General features: G+C 34.2%; 1 long non-coding RNA gene across 3 annotated transcripts in view; it reads left to right on the plus strand.

Annotated features, from left to right (window-relative positions):
* Nucleotides 1–9,431, plus strand: part of LOC102590402 (uncharacterized) — a 24,734-nt gene extending 15,303 nt beyond the window's left edge. For all 3 annotated transcript variants that reach the window (XR_001472166.1, XR_001472165.1, XR_001472167.1), the window contains exons 4-7: nucleotides 2,874–3,077; nucleotides 4,244–4,319; nucleotides 5,462–5,564; nucleotides 9,412–9,431. This is a non-coding gene — a long non-coding RNA (uncharacterized lncRNA). The remainder of the gene's footprint in view (nucleotides 1–2,873; nucleotides 3,078–4,243; nucleotides 4,320–5,461; nucleotides 5,565–9,411) is intronic.
* Nucleotides 9,432–10,025: the final 594 nt, after the last annotated feature.

A 10,025-nucleotide genomic window follows, 5' to 3' on the forward strand; every position in this document is an offset into this window, starting at 1 on the left:
AAATTGACAACTTCGTTTATGACTTTAGTTTAATTACATGTAAATTGGTTAGAGGTTCTGTATTAGTCATCATTTGGAGTTTCTGGATTTTAATAAATAAATAATACTGCCATACTTATGGAGACAATTAATTATTAGAATAATTTTTATCATATCCGAAATATTAAAAATGGAGGAGATGAACATTAGTTCATTTGAGTGAGTCATTAATTCATCAACGTGAGATAGTTCTCTTATTAGTAATCACACTATCATCATTTGGTGAAGGAATATTATATCACTATGTATATCAATTTTCTCTCAATTAGTTTAAAGGAAAAAAAATAATTAAAAAATAAATAGAATTAAAAAAGAATATGTGAGCAGAGAAAAAATATAATAATAAAAGAAAAAAATAGTGCAGAATAGAGAAAAATAAAGATAAAAAAGAGGAATAGATCCTTAAAAAGAAAGTAAGAATAAAATAAAAATAAATAAACATTTATTATAAAAAAGCAGAAACAGAAGAAACAAAAGATGAAAGTGATAAAAAGTAATAAAAATAAAAAATAAAGAAAAGGTAAAAAAGAAAAAAAGAAAAAAGGGAAAACAAAAAATTTAACCAAAAATTATTTAAATGAAAGAAGAAGAGAAACATTATGTTAAACAAAAACAAAAAAATCAAAATTGAAAGGTAAAAAGAAGAAGGAACAGAATATTGAAATTTTTTTACAAAAATAACGTGCAAAAGAAAAAAAAATTTGGTCTTAACCTCTTTAACATTTTCTTTTCTAAACCTAATCCTAAATCCCCTAGAATTTTACCTCCTATTATAATTCAACTATCTACTCCCACTAAAACGACAATACTAAAATTTCCGAACTCTAAAAAATCTAAACAAGACAGTTACAATAAATCAAAGAAGGTGGGATATAAGTAAATATATAGCTAATAAGTATACTATATCCAAAAACTAAGTCAAGCCAAGATGTAAGTCAATGAAGCGACTGTGCTAGAACCACGGGACTCGAGGGGTGCCTTACACCTTCCCCTTGGTCAATAGAATTTCTTATCCAGATTTCTAGTTCGTAGACCATTAAAAATTAGAATCAACTTCCTTTTGATTAGGGGTAAAAATTAGGTGACTTGGAACACCAAAACTCAATTCAAGTGACGACTCTGAAATAAAATAATCCCTTTTCAAAATGTCACTTTAATTGGAGAAACTCTATTTTTCAAACTTTCGTTTGGGGAAAAATAGGGGTGTGACAATAGTCATGCATGTGAATAGTGTTGAGCATAACCTCTCTATTTTTAAAAAGGTTGAGCATGTTATGAATGATGTTGTAACAACTCTTTTTGTGACTTTTAATTCGTTATCGGTTAAAATGTTCAATGCTACTTGTATTTATAAAAGGCAGTAAGATTTTGAACCATCTTGATTGATTTGCAGGCCATGTGTGGTGAGTTGTTGAATAATGCCTTGTGTTCGCTTTTGTTACCTATAACTTGCCCAGTTGGTCTTGAAATGGTTGTCTTGATTGAGTTTGGTTGGAGAAATGATCTTAGGATTTCTTTGATGTTCTTTTTCTTTTTTTTTAATCAAAGTGGGTCTCATGGATTTTTGATGTTCTTTTTTTTTAATCGAAGTGAAGTCCACTTAGCACTAAATATATCCTTAGTTTCCTCCTTTAAGCCTAATCCTTTTTATTGGCAACCATATTACAAGCCGTATCCTTTTTGAAAAAGTAACCCTCTTTTGAATTCCCTCCTTGAACTTGAGGTTCTGAAAGTTAAGGCTAAAAGTCTAAGTTGGGGGTATTATAGGAAATTCATTGAAGGGATGCTTATCACACGAGGGCTTGATATAAAAAAAAGAAAAAAAGAAGAAGGGAGAAATTAAAGGATGGATTGAAAGTCTTAAAGAAAGAAAACGCTTTGAAAAAGAATGAAAGAAAATGAATAATGAGACTTGACTAAAATGAATAATGAGACTTGACTAAAATGAATAAATGAGACTTGAATCCTCCAAAAGTTGAAAATGGTTGCATGTGGGACATCTGGAGTGGAAATAAGAAAAGAAAAATGAAAAATAGTGTGGAATTGTGCATGGTTTTGAGGAGTGAAGAAAAGTGGAGAAAGTTGGAAATGATGAGTTGTTGTGTAGCGTTCAAGGAGGGTTTAGTCTCTTATACCTAAATAATATCCTTACCTCCCTAAGCCTACATTACAAGCTTAACAAAGTCCTTTGAGATTTCTAACCAAATGGAGTTGAGTCAATGTTGAATGAAAATATGGACAAGCCTATGGTGTGACATTTGTGTGCATGAGATGATTCTTTGTGAGTGTGAGTGTTGTATCTTTGTCCCTTGTCCTGTTTATATATGTGTGTGGTTTTGGGATTCTTCTTTCTTGTGAGGGCATGTAAGTTGAAAAAGTGGTGATTTTGAAAATTTCTAATTGAGTCAAGTAAGCATGTGAAAGAGTTAATGAGTTGAGTCATTTATTGAGTTTGAGTTGTTGTCACTTAAATGTTTCTTGGTTTTTGAATTGGTTTTTGAAAATGTGTCATAAGAATGAGAGGATTTTTTTTGTGAAAAGTTTGCATGTGGAATATTTGTTAGTACCAACGGAAGCCATTACCTTTGTGCTTAATTGAGAAAGAAAATTGATTTGTGGTGTCTTGAAATATGAGCCTCTTGTGTTTTTGATTTTCTTTACATAACAAATAAAGTTTTCACATTGGGGGTGTTGATGAATGGTAGATTTCAACTCATTTGAGGCTCTTTTCGTAGTCATTTTGGCTTGCTTTACTTTAGAATTGGTGCTTCCCAAACATGCTTGAAGAAACCAAGTGAACTTTATCTGCCTGTTTGAATGTTGTCTTCATTTAGGGGAAGAAGTTTTGCTAAACCTGAACTCAAATCATGCATAGAAGAGTTTGCTGAAAAGTTGAATAAATTCGACATTGAGAGGAAGGAACAAGAACTTACTGCCAAAAATGCTCAAAGCCATCAACAGAAAGTGGAGAACTTTGGAGAGCATTATTGTGACTAAAAAAGAAAAAGAGAAAATCGATGAATCTAAAATTACTGAAGGTAGTTTTCTCCAAGTCTATTGCTATTTGCTTGTTCATTCTGTTATTACTATTTCATGTTTTATTTATTAGGTTCTCATTTTAAAAAAAGTATGGCGGAGGAAACTGGAGCTTCATGCTTGAATTTGATTTCACCCACAACAACAACACCAACACCAACAACAACAACGTACACAACATAATCTCATAAAGTGGGGTTTGGGGTGGGTAGAGTGTACAACGACCTTATCCTTACCTTGGGAGGTTGAGAGATTAGACTTTTTTTGATAGATATCTGTATTTGCTTGCACGTCTGATGATAAAATTGTGGAAGTGCCTGATTTATCCTCTTGATAACAGTGGTATGAGCCCACAGTGTATTACATAGTATTGTATGTTTTGTCTATGCACATCAATCAAGGTTTAGGTAGATGAGAAGATATCACTGTCTTGACTATTGAGAAATTTGAACCTTAGTTCCCAAGCTGTTACTTGATCTATTTGATTGCTAGGCCACCCTATTGGGAAGATGCGAATTTACGATTTAATTGGGAACCAGCTGCATAATATATTAGCTACCCAATAGCTCTCTTAGAAATTTTAGAACTTCATAATATTATTGATTTTTACTTGAAGTCAACTTTTTTAGAGGAATAGACATTAAGGAAAAATGTTATGCATTAGGTATTTACAGGGTAATTATCCGTGAACCCTCCCAAGTATGGACTTTATAAACCGTCTGCTTACAACACGTTGTTGTGTAAGTTATATGCATTGACTTGCGGTAAAATTATATTGATGCCTGCTAATCTACAGTGCTAATGGATCGGCATACTCAATTGTTTTAACATTATCTCCAGTTCTTGCAAATCTTCAGAAGCAGCTTACTTCAGAAGCTATTTGTTTATGCTTTTAGAGATAATATTTCACTATTTATTTGCCGCTTAGAACATGAAAGTTGTTTGGATTCCTTTGGTTTATAATAATAATCACACCTGTAATACTCAGATTTATGATTGGTTTTATTGTCTTCTCTTGTTTGTTTTTTTTTTTGTGTTTTTCCCTTTGTGAAGTTTAAAGTTTACTATGGCTATAATTTGCCTAAAGGTGACAACCAACCCTAGTTCAGCAAATACACTATAAGAGGTTCTTTCTTTTTCTTGTTTGTTGGTTGTTGGGGTTCATCAGAATTCTCGGAGGCGCATTTCGGTGGTGAAATCTCGTCGTCGCTGGCTCGTTTGTTCCGGTTCGCTGCCATCACAAGGTAAAAAAGCCTTTTCTTAGTTTTGCATTGTTCAGGTCCTAAGTTATTATATCTTTTCCAATTAGGCGTTTGTAATCATGTTTGAGTCGTCATGTGTTAGGTTTGTTCCTATCAATGGTAGTTTTTTCCTCTGTTTTACTGGAAGATTAGATTATTTTATAAAAATGTCATATAGCTCTTAGTTTTTTTTTCTCCTCCAAAATTTGGGCTTAACTGGTAGTTTTGTTTTGCCTATGTTCCTCTTATCGTTGGTTGACATCTTATGCCTGAGTTTATGTCTACTTGAATGTCTAATTTCTCATTCGATTTATTGTTCTTCCTCTAAGGGTTGTTGATATGAGATATATACCTATGTATTTGCTTATGTTGCTAGTTGTTATGCTTGTAAGCTTGAAAAATGTCTTCTTTGATTTCACTATTGGATTCTACCACTGTTTAATCTCATCATGTTGTCTATGGTTTGTGCTTTAGTTTGAAATTCCAAATTTAGTTTCTGTAAATAGGATGAATCAGATAGCGTACTTCCTTACTCTCTTTTACATTGTGCCTGCCGGTTGAATATCTCTTGTTCTAATTTCGGGTATGTTCGAAGCATGTATTTTTTATTGATTTACTTGTATCTTATTAAAATAATGGGTTTGGTTATAAGTTGATAAGATCTGAGGCTTTAAATTTACCACTCGGGGTCATCTTGAATTCTATTTCATGTTGGATTTCCAAAATATTGTGGTCAAATGTTGTTATGGTTTGTGTTTCCTCGTGTTAGCTTGTTCGTTGTTTTGTGGTTAACATAAAGGGCTTAATTTAGCACAAAGTTAACACCACAAGTGGATTTCTCAAGGTTTCTAGCTTATTACTTGTTGTTTAAACATAAGGATTGGACTTTTGGTTAGTATTTTAGTTCCAAATATTGATAACCCATTTTGATGGTTCATTTTCTTCCTGATTCTCTTATCTTATATAAGTATGTTTAGTTGTATTCACTTCTTTTTCTGTTTTGAATCATTCATACTTGTTTGGTTTGAATTTCGTTGTTGTAATAGTAATTTTCTCCCGTCCCGAATTCCCTTTCTTTTGTTGGTATCCTGCTATCATGAAGCTCTCCCTTGAAACTTACGGTTTAAATATTGATCAAATCGCAGGCTATGGGTGCAAGATCGGTGGTGAGTTTTCTGACAGGTTCTTTGGCAATCTTTAAGCATGTTGCTGAGGCTACCAAGTACTCCAACATTATAGTCAGTTTTGGTTAGTTTCTTTCATCTTATGATTTATTACTATTTTCTTAGATCATTTTTTCCTATCAAACTACTTCCTAATGACATTTGCCTTCTCAATCTTTTCCCTGTTGCTAATTGTTATATCATACTACTACTAGTCTTTTTCTTTGGTATTCTCTTTTAATATTTGGACTGTGAGGACACAGTCTCATTTTCAGTTGGGGGTGCCTCCCTTGCACTCAATTTGTTGTTTGTTTCTGCATAATGTGATTGCGCCCTTGTCGGGTGTACTTTTCTTTCTTTGTGATGATTGGTGTGCCCTTGTCTGGCTTTGATATTGTGGATGTTTATGTTGATATTGTGTTGGATTGGTCTATTTCAGTTTTTGATTTATAGTTTGTAGCTTCTTTGATTTTGTTTTGATTATAAGATTTGGATTGATGATGCCGGATGATGAATAGATGAATGAGGTTGCCTAATGATGGATTGGTTGACGACCTTCTTAGGGGCAAAATCATTGTCATTTCGGAAGATTTTTACTTGATTAATACTAAGAGCATAGTCATGCATGTGAATGATGAGCATACCTCTCCATTTTTAAAAGGTTGATTTTATAAAAATGTGATATAGCTCTTATTTATTTATTTTACTTCTCCAAATTTAGGGCTTAACTGGTAGTTTTGTTTTGCTGCATAAACTTTATGTTCCTCTTTCCGTTGGTTCACATCTTATGCCTGAGTTTATGTCTACTCAAATGACTAATTTCTCATTCGATTTACTGTTCTTCCTCTAAGGGTTGTTGATATGAGATATATACCTGTGTATTGCTTTTGTTGCTAGTTTTTGTGCTTGTAAGCTTGATAAATGTCTTTTTGTGTAGAATTTTTACTTGAAATATTGATTGTTTAGACCTCTTTGATTTCACTGTTGGTTTCTACCACTGTTTAATCTCATCATGTTGTCTATGGTTTGTGGTTTAGTTTGAAATTCTAAATTTAGTTTAGAAGCTGGGTTTGGTTTCTTAACATGTCGTGGGCTGATTACTTCATTTGTATCAAACTAGTGTAAACAGGATGAATCAGATTGCTTACATACTTACTCTCGTTTACCAATGTGCCTGCCAGTTGAATATCTCTTGTTCTAATTTTGGGTATGTTCGAAGCATGTCTCTTTGATTGTTTTACTTGTATCTTAGTAAAATAATGGGTTTCTTTATAAGTTGATAAGATTTGAGGCTTTAAATTTTCCACTCGGGGTTATCTTAATGCTATTTTGTGTTGAATTTCCAAAATATGTTGTGGTCAAATGCTGGTTATGGTTTGTGTTTTGTAACGACTCGGAAAATGATAGAGTGAAACTAGAGCCTCACATGTGAGTTTGAAGTCGAGAACTTAATGAAATGATTATATTTGAATTTGACCCAAAAGTTTTTAAAAATGTGCTTCGGAAGTTACCGGAAACTTGTTTAGCTGTATATAGAAAGATCCGTTTCGTTTTTCGAAAATCCGACTTCATATTCTTGTTTAGGGGGGTCAAATTGAGTGGGAAATGGGTCTAACCCAAATTTTAGAGCAACCGTATCAAAATCCGAAATTTCCAAGTGAAGCCTTTTTCGAGGGTCTACTTTGGAGGGTCATATCTCCTAGCACACAAATAATTTGGGTGGCCAATAATATATCCATGGAAAGCCCTTTGAGTTAGCTACCTAACACACTTATACTCCATGAACCCATGATTTCTCTCTATTCCTAGTTTATGCCTTTATGAAGTGGGTTGCTAGATAATGAATGTATATGAATCAAACTTGTTTAAAGGTCTTTAGATTGTTGAAGTATGTCATTACCCATGCTTATTTTATGGTGTATTGTTGGTGTATTGGTATGTGAGGCTTATGGCCTTAAAGGCATAGTATGAGAAATTGGAGTGTTATCATGACATTATATGAATGAGAATTCAATGAAGATAATGTGATCATGTTATGAATGTAAAGGTGTTGTTGTAGGTTGTTCACTGGTTTGGTTGCATAATTACTACCCTATTTTCCATGCTCTTTGATTCCATTACATGCCTTCAAGGTGTTTGACAAAATGTCCAACTATGGAGAATTGATGAATCGATGCTTTAAAGTTTGAGTTATGAGATGTATGGAAATCCAGAGATGTGTTGATGACACTCATGAATGTTGATGATATAATATGAAGGATTCTTCAATATAAAGTATACCTTGAATTGGTAGGGCTTATGCATCATTTTCTTGTATAAATGATTATATTGTTGATTGTTGAATCCTTGGATCGGTAGGCTTATGGCACCCTTCCACACATGCTTATAATGAACCTTGGATCGGTAGGCTAATGGCACCCTTCCATTAATGATAAGTAATGAACCTTGGATTCGGTAGGCCTATGGCACCTTTCCATAAAGGTTAATGATGAGACTTGAATCGGTAGGCCCATGGCACCCTTTCAAGAGGAGTTAATGAGCTTTCCTAAATGTACCTTGAATCGGTAGGCTTATGGCACCCTTTCATGTGTTAAATAATGTACCTTGAATCGGTAGGCTTATGGCACCCTTTCATGTGTTAAATAATGTACCTTGAATCGGTAGGCTTATGGCACCCTTTCATGTGTTAAATAATGTACCTTGAATCGGTAGGCTTATGGCACCCTTTCATGTGTTAAATAATGTACCTTGAATCGGTAGGCTTATGGCACCCTTTCATGTGTTAAATAATGTACCTTGAATCGGTAGGCTTATGGCACCCTTTCATGTGTTAAATAATGTACCTTGAATCGGTAGGCTTATGGCACCCTTTCATGTGTTAAATAATGTACCTTGAATCGGTAGGCTTATGGCACCCTTTCATGTGTTAAATAATGTACCTTGAATCGGTAGGCTTATGGCACCCTTTCATGTGTTAAATAATGTACCTTGAATCGGTAGGCTTATGGCACCCTTTCATGTGTGATGATGTCAAAGTAATGAACTATTCTATGGGAATGTAGGCTAAGCACCGAGCGGATTTGGTTAGATGGAAACTCCCCCGACAGTTAGGCATGAGTTTCAATGATCGTCTACCTTATCCCATAAACTATGTGCCCGCATAGGAAGCTAGTGGATCCATTAAGCTATATATACCGGTCTTCCTTAGGCAAGTAGACCACCTCTTTTCGGTGTGGGGACTCATGACACCGGATTCCATGACAAGCTCTCATGGTCTATGTCGGTTAAATGCTTACTTCCCATCATGTGAGATTTCATTATGGTTTCTTGACAGGTTCTACAAAGTGTAGGTAGTAGTATGGGATGCTACCTATACATTGCACGAGTAGGCTTGGAGAGGGTCATAGTGAGTTTCTCTAAATCCTAATGTATGTGACATAAATGTGCCCTAAATGAGGTTATTAAAGAATGTTGGCTCTTAAATGCTTAATATGTTATGCATGTTATACTTGGGTTATATTGCGAGTTATTTTCCCTTGTCATGTCTTAATTAATGATATACCTCTTATGTATGAATATTGTGCAAAGGTGAAAGAAAGGAATGATAAGTTACTTTAAGTGACCTAAATGTGGTGCCTTAGTATGGATGGTGGTATGGGACGCCATCCATACATTGCACGAGGTATAGCATAAGGGTTTCTTGAGGTAAAGGTTTTCATGTTGATATTGTTTAAAGGTGATATTATGACTTACTTGATGTTATGCTTGTCTTGTATGTCTTTTATGCTATTGTTCATGATATTTCAAAAAGGTGGCATAATGCATGGTTTCTAACTAAAATGTCCCTTTTAAAGCATATTTTTGCATGGTCATCATACTTAGTACATTTTGTGTACTAACCCATATTCTTCATGTTTTTACTACAAGTGTAGGTTCCGGCAAGTGATCCCTCTTAGCTAGTTTGAAGTGTTGGATTGCTTTCCTCCAAGACTTGGTATGTCCTTATGGATTCAAGGACAAAACTTTTAAGTTCTTTTGTTCATGTAATAGACTTCTTTTGATTGTAAAGGGCCGTGTCCCTACTTATGTTTTGCGACTGTGTCTAAGATGGCCATGTGAGACTTAGACTTCCGCTGTGTGTTTTTAAAGTTGTTTTAAGAAGTTTAAATGTGTGGATGTAAATAAGTTTTTTTTATTCCGCACTATTTTCATTATTGAATGCAATGAATGACTATGTGGCTCGTATAAGACCCCTTCAGGGTCGAGTACGCCTTGTTACGACGTGGGGGGTGCTCCCGGGTCGTGACATGTTTCCTCGTCTTAGCTTGTTCGCTGTTTTGTGGTTAATATAAAGGGCTTATTTTAGCTCAAAGTTAACACCACAACTGGATCAGATTCTTATTTTCTTATGGTTTCCAGCTTATTGCTTGTTGATTAAACATAATGATTGGGTATTTTTTTAGTATTTCAGTTAAATTTCTTCCTGATTCTCTTATCTTATATAAATGAGTATGTTTAGTTGTATTCACTGCTTGTCTATTTTGAA

Source organism: Solanum tuberosum, unplaced genomic scaffold (genome assembly GCF_000226075.1).
Source record: "Solanum tuberosum cultivar DM 1-3 516 R44 unplaced genomic scaffold, SolTub_3.0 scf00567, whole genome shotgun sequence".
NCBI classification, from domain to species: domain Eukaryota; kingdom Viridiplantae; phylum Streptophyta; class Magnoliopsida; order Solanales; family Solanaceae; genus Solanum; species Solanum tuberosum.